The following is a 13057-nucleotide window of genomic DNA, read 5'->3' as shown; positions in this document are numbered from 1 at the left end:
ATCTCATCCACTGCCTGCATCTTGGGTCCTTCTCCCAACTCCACACGGCTTGCCTCGGCAGCCGTGACATGAGGTGCCCTAAGGCAGCGGCCCCCAACCGTTTTTGCGCCACGGACCGGTTTATGCCCGACAATATTTTCACGGACCGGCCTTTAAGGTGTCGCGGATAAATACAACAAAATAAAACTAGTACCGGTACCGAAAAAGATTTATTCATAACACATGTGAAAAGACCCAGGAAAAAAGTTAACGATAAAAACGATAACAAAATAACGCTGAAAATCAATAAAAACCGTGAAAACCATAAATTTCAGACCTGAGCCTCAACTCTCGGCCGGTACCAAACGACTCACGTACCGGTCCGAGGCCCGGGGGTTGGGGACCGCTGCCGTAAGGGACATTACTGAAACGCTCTCACACACTACTGAAACGCTCTCTCACACACTACTGAAACGCTGTCACACACACTACTGAAAAACCAAGGCATTTCAGTTGAACAGGAAGTTAATTCTTGACAAGGAAACTGAAGGAAAAAGTGTTAGATTTCAAACAAACCACTACACAGATGTACTCAGCAACCTGCTAGTTAGGGGTGGGTTTTTATAATCGATTTATCGATTAAAATTGATTCTGGTTTGGATAACGTGAAATCATTAAACTCCTCAATCGATTTTTTAATATAAATTTATTTTGCCCGAAATGCCAGAATCTCAGGTGAAACCTCACAAAATTTCCACACTTACCAAACAACAGACGTAAACACACAGCGTGGACCCGCGGATCAGAATCAGTGTCGCCTTTCTCACCCGACAGCACGGACACGGTCGGGGCTGAAAGCCGACAGCTCGCTGAATCTGATCTGTCGGCAGGTCCGCGCTTTGTTTTCACGCCGTTTTTGCGCCGATTCTAAAGCTGTAGTTTTATCTCTCTCCAAACAATATTGACTGAACCAGCAGCAAAAGAAGATCCAAACTGTGCTTCACATAAACATCGTCATGAATTCCCTCTGACATTTACTGTTTTGCTTCCACCACGATAAAACCACAAGTCATGCACAGCTCTCTCTCTCTCTCTCTGTACTTCAAGAACAGTTTCCCATCTAAAAATCTGTCTTCTGCATTATTCGCTTGCTTGTTACGCACAAGTCTACCGTTGTTTACAGCGCAGTCGGCCACTGTCTTCTCTTTTCGTTTTCCTACATACTTCCGAAAAGAAAACCTAATTTCTGCCGTTCAATACTGAACAAATTTAAACTTTTTAAAATCATGCAAAATGCAAAACGTTAGCCGTGTCTCTAATAAAACCTCTGTAACTTCAGAGTTCATATGTTCATATGTTGATTAATGGTTTTCTTTTGTTTTTGATAGGCCTACTGCAGAATATCTTTTATAAAATCCCAGGCCAGGAAAAATCACCTTCATGTTTTTCTGTGTTTTATCTTCAGCTACTTTGACACAAAGGTATCTGCTGTGATGCTCACACCTGTGATAAAGTCTTGTGTGTGTCAGCTTCCTTTTTTTAGATACAAAAATATGTAAATGTACTGATCTGAATTATAATATTTCTGACTGTCAAAATTTCCCAGAATCAAATCGAATTGAATTGAATCGTGGAACGAATCGATTCTGGACCTTAGTGAGACAGCTGCATTACTTAACAATATATTAGCCTCAGCATAAGTCAAAATTTAGAATAGCGGGAGACGTGCATTATCCTGGTTATTTTTTTGGCATATGTGCTTTTTGTCTTTTTTAGCAAAGAATAAAATATCTTAAAATCATCAATAAAACCAGGGAGAGAAAGCTTAGCGTTCCTCCATTTAGCACAATGGATATGATATTTACTCCAAAGTATGATGATGTTAATAATGTCTGAGTAACCCAATGCTAGATGATCCATATAAAAAAAAAAAATGATGTAATTCAAATAGTGGCACATCATTAATATTTAGAGAAATCCAATTTTTTAAGTTGCACCAAATACACTGTGTGATAGGGCATAGAAAAAAAAAAGATATTCTAGGGTTTCATTTTCATCAGTACAAAAAGAACACTGATCCACCTCAAAGCCAAATCTCTTTTTTTTTAGAAATTCTACCACAGGATTAATTTTGTTTAAAGTGTGTTTCTTTAACTTTAGGTAGAATAGGCTATTTCATAAATTTTTAGTATGCTTTATCCAGTGTACACTGTAAAAAAATATTCCGTAGAAAAACGGAAAATGTCCTGGTAATTTTCTGCCAGTACATTTTCTGTTTTTTTACGGAAGTTTGACGGACTTTTCTGTAAACGATAAAACGGAAAATTCTGTAGATTTACAGTATACTCTCTGTACTATTTACGGACATTTCCTTCAGCTATAAAACGGAAGATTCCGTTTATTCACAGTATATTTTCTGTATCATTAACTGATATTTTCCGTAAATAGAAAATTTGAAATTTCTGTTTATATTACTATTTCCAAGCACTTCTTTTCACTGTAACTCATTAAATATAGTTCTTTATATCCTTGAACGTACATTTCTATGCAATTACAACCTAGTACACCATGTACTCAAAAATTCATAAATTAAAACTTAAATTAATTTGTGCTTCGTACACAACAACATTGGTACAATTAATGTTAAATATTCTTTTATTCTCCTCAACTCTAAAACTATACTAAAATATAATGACAGCATCCATCTTGTCATAAAACTACTAAACAGCTGATACATGAACAAAATAACTCACAAGCTTTCAAATTTGAGCATTTTTATTTCCTTAAAATCAGGTTGCCCTCATGTAAATGTGTTTATTTAGATTCATTCAAGTGGCTACCAAGTGTTTTCTTCAAACAGGACACCTGACAAACAAAAAATGTCATATTTAACTATATGTTCACATTTAATAATATCCATAGTACCTTTTAGTTAGAATCACTGCCTTGTGGTAGTTTTGCCTCAGCCAAATGGTTAAGGTGTGGCTTACATCCATGTCTGTCCACTTATGATACAGTATACACATGTAGTCAGTTATAGCCAAACACCTTGGATTACTGAATTACACACTTGTTCACATTTGTGTGAACATTTGTCTGAGAACAACTCTTTACCTTACAATATAACATACTTGAGTCAAAATTTGTTGACTGTTTAAGTGGTGCCACATGAATAAAACTGAACAGATCTAAAGAAGATGTTCCTGAACTTTGGGTTTATTCGAACAGGACGGATGGATAACCACAGGATTTTTCACCATATGATAACTAAAACACAAAATAAATTAAGACAGATCACTGTCCCAAACTTAAAGATAAAAGTGTATTTACTGGACTTGTTTTGTCAGTGAGGAGCAAAGTACAATTAGAAGTGCTTGTTCTGATGAAAAGTTAAACTGTAAACAGCAGCGTAGTGAATAAGGATCTGTGTCATCCTCAGCAGTGACAACACTTAAACATCATAGTTCAAAATCCTTAATGCACACCTTTTTCTCCATGGTGTTCAAATGCTCTTAGCTGTTTAAGTAGAGGAAAAAGTCTGACATATTTCATGACCATTAAATGTTAGACAAGGCTCTGAAAACAAGGTTACGGTTACAAACAAAAACCTCTGCTTGTGCGCACAGACCCTAAATCACAACAAATAAGACAATAGTAAGGCAAATTACTACAAAGTCTTGTTACCACTCTTCATATACCAGTGTGACAAAGTCCTGAATGCAGCCTGCATGTTAGTCCATCAAGGTCCATCTGAGCTTTAAGTAAAATACACTCAGCTTTTCCTTGGATTTTCAGAGTTGCTCAGTTCATACAGGAACTGCAGCAGTCGGGATTAACGTGTCGCTGTGTTGCTCCTCCAAGTCAGCCATTGAGACTAGTCGCAATTTATTCTGAGAAAAAAAAGAGAAACAACAAGTCATTTTTAAAAAGTTTGTATTTTTATTTTATTTTTTACCTAGAACATAAACAACATAAACAAAAAAGGATTAGGGCTGTGCGATATGACGATTTATATCAGATGACAATATAAAAATGTGTATGTTTCATATTATACACTATTGTTTGTTATGTGGTGTTGCAAAATAAACTGTTTATGGCAATATATTTTTCATGATTTTGATGGTCACTGTAGTGGCTATATTAATTTCTTAAAGTTCTCTCTTTCTCTTATACTTAAAATAACCACACTATGGACGGACAAGTGACTGTTTTTACGTGTACTTTCGTTACCAACAATGACGGTAAAGCCATTGCGTGGCTCCGCCGTCCGCTTGTTTATTTTCCACATAAACCTTTCACAATAAAGCTCAAATGATGTACATTATTCCCAAACATCAAATTTCAGAATATGCATCAAACAAATGACCTCAAATAAAAACATGAAGTGACTATAAATGGCGCTTACAGTCACCACGCAGATGAAGGCACAGAGAATACCAGCATGACCAGCGAGGATGAGGCAGAACCAGCTAGCTCCATCAGAAGGACCAGACAAAAGAAATCGAGGACCTTATTGTTAAACAAGGGGCTACCTCTGTAGCATGGACATGGATTGGTTATGAAAAGTCTGACACGCCCCAGAAAGCTATACTATGCAAATTATGCCACAAACTGGTCCCCACCACCACTCAAACACGACAAACCTCTTTAACCACCTACACAAGAATCACATGAAAGAGTATGGAGAGAGTTTACGAATGAAAAGCAAAAAAGAGCCGTCAGGTGCTCAAAATAATCCTTAGACTCAAACGTTAGAACAGGCTTTTCCTCGCAGCACGCCGTGAAATAAATACTCAGAAAGAAAATGGCAGCCGTTTAAACTCATGTCTAAAAATGTATCGTTTCATGCATCGGTCAAAACACTCGACTCCAGGTACACGACGCCCAACTGAAAACACTTCACATAAGTCGAGTTGCCCGAGAATCACAGAATTTACAGAAAATGCACTATTTTGTGATATATATCGTTATCAGGAGAGAAATGTCTTATATTGGGATGTGAGATTTTGGTCATATCACACAGCCCTACAAAGGATTATAATTCACGTAGAGTTGCATACACATAACACCATTCTGTTGCAACAAAAGCAGTTTATAATTAAAGTAACATACATACCGGTACCTTGAAAAACGAAATCAACCACAACATTAAACTCACCTTGTGTTTGTAGAGAAGGTGGTCAGGGTTTTTCTTCATTTCCTGAGACCAGCTGCTCTGGATCATTACCAGCTTGTATCTTCATCTTTTTTTTCACTTGGTGAAGTCTTTCATTGCTCTGCACTGGAAAACCAAAGTGTGTGATCAAAGGTGAAATAAGGGATATTTTTCCACTGCAGGACTTAGAGTCAAGTAGTGATAGCTGTTGAACCATTTCTCAAATAATCTGTAAGGATCTGGATTTTTAAGAAAGATACAAATATCTCTGCTTATATTTGGCTAAAAGCTTGATATAGACAAGGCATATAAAGCCCCTGCACACCAGCACTGCGCTTACATTATAGTTCAATCAAGAAATAGTTATTATTGATTTATTATTGAATTTTTTTTAGTAATAATTATTAGTATTTAATCATATTTGCACAGTGGGGTGACAAAAGTATTCCACATACTAGAAATGCTGCTCAACATTTCATAAATTACATTTTCAACAAATGCTGGAGTAAAAACACAGTTACAGGGAAAATGTGTCTGTCTATAAATATTAACTAAACATTTCTATGTGCTACAAAATAGACATGTGGTGAGGTGAAACTATACTTTCAATAATATTACCACTACAGTCTGTTAACCACCGAAATAATCTATGCTGGTCAGCTAGCTAAAAGTATTTACTTTAGCAGCCCAAATCAGAGTGCTGCTAAAGTATCATCAGCAAAAGCTAATGCTACATTAGCATTTGCTAGCGTCAGCCAGGAAGGTCTGAGGGTTAAACTAGGGTTAGTGTAACTTTGCCCGAAACCCTTTAAAGTGTACAGTAGAGCCAACTGTAAAACATGGGTATTGATACAGTACTTATGAGAGTCCTAGAATAATTTCTAGGACCATAAGTTCTCACTTTCCCCAGTTATCCACATCGCTGACTTTCGCTAATTAGCTAGTTAGCAGTCACAGCTGTGTAATACCCAGAGAGACACAGACAGCTAACTATAATATTTATGAAAACTGGTTCAGCCACTGAAGGGCAAAACTGGTGGTATCACAGTAAAAATTATTTTAACATTAACTAAAATAAAGCTTAAGTCATGTTAAACCTAAATAACAATTATTTTTTTAAAAATGAGTCAGCAAAATATTCCTGACTTGTCTGGAGACAGCCGAAACCAGTTAACAAATAAATTAACAATTCTTTCTAAATAAAAACGCAGAGTCTTTTGAAAAATATTATTTTGATAAAAGGAAACATGAGTTTTAATACTTACCACAGAAATTTGAAGGCAGTTTCTCCAACTTCAGAGTCCAAAATCCAGATGAAGCCTGAAAGAAGCCTAATGGCTGCTCTTGCGCTTACTTTTCCCTCCTTTTTGGGTTCTTTTTCCCACAATGCATTGCAGTAGTTGAGAAATACAGAAAAATACCTGTAAATGACTAATACGGAAAATTCCTTCACGTTTATACAGTAGATAGTACTGTATTTTTACGGATTTTTTTTACAGTGTATATGAAATAACTAAATTAGAACCATGCAATGTAACCATTCTGTTGTAACTATGAAATATTTTGTCTTTGAAGAAACTACGTACTAACAAATTTCTTATTGCATTTTTATCAAACAGCTGACATTGCCCTAGCAATAAATTTGGGAGCACTGATGAGAAATTATTGTGTATCATAAAAATTTTAATCAAATGAAGCAGAGGCAGTGGGACCAGTTCACAAAATTTTTTATATTCTCTTTGAGAACAATTTAGACAATATTTTTCTGAAAGGTCGGTGTAACTTAGAATGACACCGTTATCATCCAACAAATCTGTTATGAATATAATCTTTTTGTTCAAACCAGTCACTCTTGAAAATTGAGTTTTGATTAAGTGTTATTACCCTATTATTCCATAAGGTTTAATTATGGGGAGAAGTTGTGGGTAAATCTCATTTTCCCAAAAATGCAAAGTCTGTTTTGGAAAGTTTGATATCTTTATGGGGATTTTATTTACCGCAAAATCACATTTCAAAATAAAGTCTAATCCTGTATACTGTTTTATTAAACAAGGACCATAGGATGTGGAGATAAGTAGAGTCTGGCTGTGACAGACAAGATTTTAACCATTTAATTCTAAGGGTGCCAACCATAAATTCTAATTCTGGAGTTTTGATACCACCTTTATTGTATTCCTTCACAAGCTGATATCTTTCTATGTAATGGGTTTTATTCCTCCACAAAAATTCGAAAATAACTGTGTTAGTCTTATTAATGCTTTTAGAGGAGTGACAGGGGATTTCTTTAAATCACCCAGTAGTTCTTCAGCTAAATATATATAGAGAGTGACAAGGATAAATCAATTTGGAGATGCCTTCAGCTTTAGATAGGATGTTTCTGCCAAAAATAAGGTCTCTGATTAACCAGTGGCTAAGTGATTTCTTCATCTCCATGATACAGTTAGAAATATTGGTGTCTTTTCTGCTAATTGGGTTTTTTAGATATTATCAGCCCTATATATTTAACTTTAGATTCAACTCTAACCAAAGTTATTGAGGAGTCAGAGCTTGTATGAATCGGGAGAAGTTCACATTTTTTGATACTGAGAGATAAACGAGAAGCTTTAGTTTTCTCTACCATGTATTTATCTTTCAAAAAAATAGATGTATCATCTGTGAATTGACTTATTTTGAAGTCTTTAAAAATTGATATTCCTTGTATGTCGTTAGAATTTTTGATTAATAGTGTTAACAACTGAGTTGCCAATATAAAAAGCTTAGGGGAAACAAGACATGCCGAATTCCCTGTTGCACCTCGAATCCATTCCTTGATTCAAGGAAGCTAAAATATTGTTAAGTAATGCGGCTGCTTCACTTAGGCTACAAGCCGTCCCCAACCCCCAGGTCCTGGACCAGTACCGGTCTGTGAGTCGTTTGGTACCGGGTCGCGAGAGTTGAGGCTTGAGTTTGAAATTTATGGTTTTCATGGTATTTATCGTTTTTCTATTTTTATATCGTTTACATGGCGCAAAAAAGGTTGGGGACTGCTGTACTAGCAGGTTGCCGAGTAGACATTCTTGTAGTGTTTTGAAATATACCACTTTTTCCATCAGTTTCCTTGTCAGGAAACAACTTCCTGTTCAGTGGAAATGCCTCTGGTTTCAGTGGAGTGCGTGAGTGCATTTCAGTAGTGTGTGTGTGAGAGCTAAAATTTCAGTAGTGTGTGTGAGAGCGTTTCAGTAGTGTGTGTGAGAGCGTTTCAGTTGTGTGTGTGAGAGCGTTTCAGTTGTGTGTGTGTGAGAGCGTTTCAGTTGTGTGTGTGTGAGAGCGTTTCAGTTGTGTGTGTGTGAGAGCGTTTCAGTAGTGTGTGTGAGAGCGTTTCAGTAGTGTGTGTGAGAGCGTTTCAGTTGTGTGTGTGTGTGTGAGAGCGTTTCAGTAATAATGTCCCTTACGGCACCTCATAGTTTCAAACCTAGCAGCGACCTGACACCTTATTTAGATGCTGATGTTTTCTCTTTGTTTCATACTTCTACTGTATGAAATGACATGGACAAATTTCTATGATCATCTGCTTTCCTCTGTAATTTGCTAGATGTTCCTGTGACATGTTTGGGGCACATGTCTCTTGCCTATGTGCATTTGATATCAAACATTTTGTAAGGAAAGCATGAATACAATTAGACCCATCATTTTTTCAACAAAGACACAATTTTTGTAGTTTTTCCTCTGTACAAACAATCAAAACTTTTGCCTCGGCTCTTTACGAATTACAAACATTTTCAGAGACTCCGAAGTAAACGAACTAACATAATTACATCTCTAAATATAAACAATTATTTTCATCACATGGTGGAAAATTCCTTCCGAATCTGAAATCAAAGACTCACAATATAAAATTCTGTAATTCCTCACTTGTTGCCACTTGTGGGGGTTTCTGCATTCATGTTGCATCTAATCACTGAAAGGCATGTCCAGTTGGATTAAGATCAGGTGATTAACTTGGCCATTGAAGAATATCCAGTTGTTTGCCATGAGAAACTCTTGAGTCACTCTTGCACTTATTGTTATCTATTTGCACTGTAAATCACTAATACTTGTATAAAACGCCTATAATTTCTAAAAGGATGCATATATTGTGTTTTTTGCAAAAGCCCTTTGCATTAAGGCTGAAAGTCTGCACTTCAATCAGATAAAGTTTGAAAATTATATATTCAATAAGGAAGATCTGTATTCACTCATCTGCCTGCATTCTTGGGTGTCACTTCAATTTTCCCACGCTGTCAGACTTAATTCTGTCTTTATTGCTCAGCTTGGTGATTTTCTCTCCCACCAATCAGACTCTGCTCTGTGTGCTTTAACTCTTACTTTACTTCTGTTACCCTATATTTCAGACTTTCTCCAACAAATTTCATGGACAAAGATTTCTGTTTTTCTGTCATGTTACTCAATGAGATTGCTGCAGACTCACTGAGTAAAAAGCTGGACCCCTGTCTCTGCATTTTTCTTACTAATTCTATCTCTTGCAGGCAGCTGATATGTTGGCACTCTGGCATGCAATGCCAAGCCCTCCCTGCCTTCAATATAGATCCAATGTGTAGGTGGGAAACAAAAAGAAGATTGGGATTGGTGGTGTGGTGGCAGCAGCTGAGGGCCAGCTGTGCCTAAAAGTTCCCACTTGGTTCTGCTGTTGATTTTTATTTTACAAGCTGTTGGTGTGACTGTCCCTGGGTATTTTTCTTTCTTAGGCTATAAGTAATCTCATTGTTCCGATAGAGATGTTTCAACAACATGATGACAGATCTTTTTCAAAGACGGCATCTTGACCACTCAGTAAAAATGCACAGCTGTAAATAAAAACAGTGATGGCTGAATTATATTTTAAGCTGTTCACCCGGGTACTGGCTCCCTGCAACACTGTCATGAGCCATTTCGACACATGCACTACAGCCCCGAGCTTTTCTAGACAATAGCTGACAGACGTGCATGTGGGGACACATTAGCCTGTCTTAAACCAGGTCTCTGGTTACCGTTAAACTGCAGCAATAGCATAGAGCACAGAGGCATTCATCGCCAGTGAGTGGGCATCATTTTGGTCCCTGCAGGTGCTTTTACAGACACAGAGTACTTCACGTAGCTGCACGGTGAGAATATTTCTCCAGATTAGAATCTTCCACATCTGAAGCCTTTTGCGTGTCCAATATGGACACTTTGTTAGCTGTGTGACAGGCAGAATGTGAACCCAGATGCTAGACTTGGGAACCAGGAATGAACTAAATCAACATCAGCTTCAATCCTGCTTCTTAACAGAAAGCAAAATCCAAGATAGTTGCTGGGTAACTATGAGAGGCAGTGTAACAAAGGACAAGGAGAGACACAGACAATGGCTGTATCCCAATTCAGGGTCTGCAGCCTTAAAGGCCGCATTTTAAGGCCGATTACGTCACAGCGACGCGACAAAGGCTGTCCCAATTCGAAGGCTGCTCGAAATGCGGCCCTCAAATGCGTCCTTCATTTCCCTGAATTTTAAGGACGTGGCGGTGTAGACTTCGTGGCCCAACATATCCCAGAATGCATAGCGCGGCGGTGGGTGTGGATAATTTTGCTGAAAAAAAAAACAGCGGATGAGGGGCGCCCGAAGAGTAACATAGTAAACTAAGTACTGAATATTATGTGACTTATTTATGTGCAAATGTTTAATAACGAAGAACATTAAAACATTACTGGTGGCCACATGTCGGCAAAGTTATGTGACATTAGTGACGTTTGTGCTGGTTTTAAAGCCTTTACTTTAAAATATACGCCGTTCAATAGCTGACCTTAATCAGAGAATGATCAAAGCTCATGTAGAAACAAACAAACAAATGAACAAAAGATTTTCTCCTTCATTTCTGTCAAACAAAGCTGTATGACACGTTTCCAGCTGTTAGTATCATGGTTGCTAGGCAACCTGGGCAGCACAACGGAGGCTAGACCATCCCATTTCACAAGCCTCGCACTTCCGGCCTTAGCGGTCTTTAAGTAAGCGGCCCTTGAGGACCGTTGAGGCTGCGTACTTTAAGGCTGCAAACCCTGAATTGGGATACAGCCAATATATATACTCACAATATAATGAGTGGAAAGAAAGCAGGTGAGCACACAGCTGAGGGCAACTAACACAAGAGGAAGTGAAGCTTGACAGAGAACCAGAGGGTTAAAAACAACCAAAATAAAACAGGAAGAGAGCCACAAATGAATGAGAATAAAAGATTAACTTCAAACAACTAAACTGGGGAACAAGAAAGACAAAAATACAGAGAACAGACTAGGATAGAACAGACAGGAAAGGGAAACGAAATCTAAAGGTGAACAGGTAACAAAACGTAGAAGCATAAGGAAATAGAAAATGACACCATTAACAAAAAATTTGGTAAAGCTCAAATATAAATCATTCCTCAAAACTACAACAGCTTAAAACCTTGGGACCACGACAGACTTCAATAGCTGCTGGTATTATTTATGACTTCCTGAGGAAAACATCTTTGTAGAATAACAAAAAGGTGGCTGTTTGTGCTGTTTGGACAACTTTTTCAGTTTAGCAGTAGTTTTGGCCGGCATTAGCCAGTCCAGAAATTTCACTGTACCCCATCAATGACTGATGCACAGCTACGAGTAAAACCAAGGCATACATTTTGGTAATGGAAAAAAAAAAAAAACGCAAGCAGGCCCTTGCAGCAATCACAGTAACTAGCATGGCACTGGTTTTGGAGCAGATTTTGGGCCGTAGGTTTAAAGCAGGTCCTCACTTGAAATCTGCAAAACAAATGAAATAAATGTGTCAATGATATTATGCACTACAGTAACAGTTAATGACCTCAACTGTGAGTTCATCAAAGCACTTTGCCAAATAATATCATCTATAAGTGTACTCTGCATGTATCGTTGTAATCATGCATACCGCTTGATGCAGGTTGTTCAACCTGTAAAGATATAATTATGCAGCACTGTGTCTCAGTCTACAGTTTTAAATGTCCATCTAAAGTGTTTTATTATTTTATTTTATTGTATTTTATTTTATTGTATTTGTTTTTTTTACTTTGCATCTTGGGGATTTCACGGTTCACACTCCTGTTATCAGTCAGCGCAGTGAAGACAGCAGTTTTTGTATTGTGCTATCTAATATTGGTCTTTTGTGACTCTCCAGTGGGTGAAGGGAACAACAAGAGTACTTTTTTTGTTTGTTTGTTATGTTTTAGTTGAGTATTTTTTCATGATGAGGGAAAACCATCCAAATAAATGATTTCTGCTTGAGCTGTTTTCTGTTTTTATTTCAGATATTTGATTAGGACACAGACTCATTGACTGACCTGCTCAGCTGTGAATGGTGAAAAGACAGCACATTCTCACTTTAACTTGATTTCTCTTCAATCTTCAATATATTTTAAGGTTCCTAATATTTAAAAATTAAATAATTGAAACTACAATTTGATGATTTTTCTTCTCTGGGTGCTTTCAGTGAAGTGAGATCAGCTGCTTCTAATGACCTAGTGGTGCCAGTCCAGTCATGTGAATGTCCTCTGTGTAATTTTCTCGTCTCTGAAAGGATGCCTTTCAAAAGTCTGCAAAACACAGAATGCAGACAGTTTTTGAGAAATTTCACGGTTTTCTTTAAACAAATTATGCACATTATCCTGTGCGGCACAGCAGTCTGGGAACCTTCCTAATGCTAAATTATTGAAGAAATGTGGTAGTAAACAGCACAGAGTTTACGTCTTGTTTAGGAGTTAAGCAAATGCATTAATGATTGAAAACTGAATTTCGCCGTGATAGATCATGCTAAGGGAATTATACAGTTTAGATGCTTCTATTAGAGATGCACGGATTGACCGCCCAGGAACCGGAATCCAGCATTATTAAATAAAATTTTACATTTTGCACTGAAGGACCGATGATGTTTGCTTGTATATG

The 13057-nt window shown here is 37.3% G+C and overlaps 1 long non-coding RNA gene across 1 annotated transcript; it reads right to left on the bottom strand.

Annotated features, from left to right (window-relative positions):
- Nucleotides 1-2103: 2103 nt before the first annotated feature.
- LOC113007274 (uncharacterized) lies at nt 2104-6625 on the bottom strand. Its single transcript, XR_003269896.1, has 3 exons — nt 6400-6625; nt 5138-5260; nt 2104-3869 (listed from the first exon to the last, which is right to left on the bottom strand). It is a non-coding gene; the product is annotated as an uncharacterized LOC113007274 (long non-coding RNA).
- Nucleotides 6626-13057: the final 6432 nt, after the last annotated feature.

This window comes from Astatotilapia calliptera, chromosome 16 (assembly GCF_900246225.1).
Source record: "Astatotilapia calliptera chromosome 16, fAstCal1.2, whole genome shotgun sequence".
In the NCBI taxonomy this organism is placed as follows: domain Eukaryota; kingdom Metazoa; phylum Chordata; class Actinopteri; order Cichliformes; family Cichlidae; genus Astatotilapia; species Astatotilapia calliptera.
Note: the sequence above shows the minus strand (reverse complement) of the source record. Positions and strands in the feature narration are given on the sequence as shown.